The sequence below is a fragment of the Phytophthora infestans genome, genomic scaffold, assembly GCF_000142945.1.
Source record: "Phytophthora infestans T30-4 supercont1.92 genomic scaffold, whole genome shotgun sequence".
In the NCBI taxonomy this organism is placed as follows: domain Eukaryota; phylum Oomycota; class Peronosporomycetes; order Peronosporales; family Peronosporaceae; genus Phytophthora; species Phytophthora infestans.
In genome coordinates, this window is record NW_003303667.1 from 278,453 (window position 1) to 280,117 (window position 1,665).

Below are 1,665 nucleotides of genomic sequence, written 5' to 3' on the forward strand. Positions count from 1 at the left end.
CGCCGCTACGGATTCTTCCCTTGACTCAACATTGGCATCCGCTTTGATTTCAACAGTCGGTACTTGGTCCATCTCCTTCCCATCCTGGTTTCCCATCTCTGGGCCACCTGCCGAGTCGTCGTTCGCAATATTGAATGCGTGGGCCGCCGACATATTGGGTTGTTGACTTTTGTTCCGCTCCTCGTCCTGCCGCTGTCTTGACATTTCGGAATTCGCACCAATCTTGCAATGAATACTCGGTGCCGTACTCAAAACCTTCTGCGCGATGCCTGTATCCTCTGGATCAACCACCGATGTCTCGTTTGCAGCGCTCTATAGTGATTTCAGCAAAGAAAATCATTTGTTGGCGTCTAACATCTAAAAGATAGGGTAAAGATTCCCCGAGGCTGCCCTCATTACGGAACCGAGACCGAGACGTCGATGGATGGAATCACTGACTGAGGATACCGACATACGGGTCGACGATCACGTAGCGGTGGCACGTGCACCCGCGGATAGGGCGAGTACTGCGACCAGGGCGATGAATACGAGTGCGTTGTCGGTTCCGGAGGGGCAGCAACAGACGAACGAGGTGCTTTTTGTCCATGACCCGCCGGAGATGACGACCGTCAACACCACCGTCGTCGACAGCAAGCTGGGACTCACGATAACAACAATCGACGGCCACACCACACGACGGAGGTGGCCATGGCGCCAACCTTGGACGGCAAGACGGATCTAGAGGCGTACGACATTTAAATCTATGTGACGACGACATAAGATGCTAATGTCACAGTGAAATCAAGAAGGAACAAGGATCAAAAGTCGATGGAAGCGTCGTGGCAAATGTGTAGAATATACTGAGTATGGCAGTAAATGCAGGAATCCAACCCCAAACCGGAAGAATACTGCGGAAAGGCACAACGTTACTTTTGTGCGAAAAGCAACCTAATCACTCGATACATCCCAGCCCACATCTTTGTCAAGAAAGCGTCATGGTCATGCTGGCAGAAGTACCATGGATATTATCTGCCTAATCTGGTCTACAATCTCGAAAGGTCATCTCATGCGAAGCTCTTCGATATACAAAAATGCAGGCACCTTTCCTCCGATCAAAGGCAAGCAAGAGGACTACGCGTTAGGCTCACGTGGCTCACGTGACCGCTGGTCACTAGTTCCGGTGTCGCATCGGTACAGCAATTTGATTATATGAAAAAAAATGAGAAGTGGATTTATAGATACTTGGTTGGTGCAGATTTTTGTAAGCAAAACTACCCACACTACACTGCAAGCTTGAGGACAAACCACGCTTCGGTAGCTCTCAACGTGAAGATATTATTGCGTCAGATGTCCATATGGCCGGTTGCGAGTCATCGTAAACTGCATTTTCTCCCAGACCATCGGCGAGGTGCAAGTGGCTGCTGGTGGGACAAATTTGCATTAGTCAAGGTGGCCAACGACTAGCAAAGAGGCTACATCCTCTCGCACTGTTCCGTGCCTGCCGACAAGATGAATTGGCGTTTGACGAGCAGCGTGTGTAGCAATCGCTGCAGGTCCAACACAATGGACATCAGTCGGAAATTCGCAGTCTAATCACCAGCCACACCGTGTACAAACCGTCGTAGTAGCTACCGCGCATGATTGTTGTTGCCGCTGACGCTTCGTGTTCACATCGGTTAGGGATTG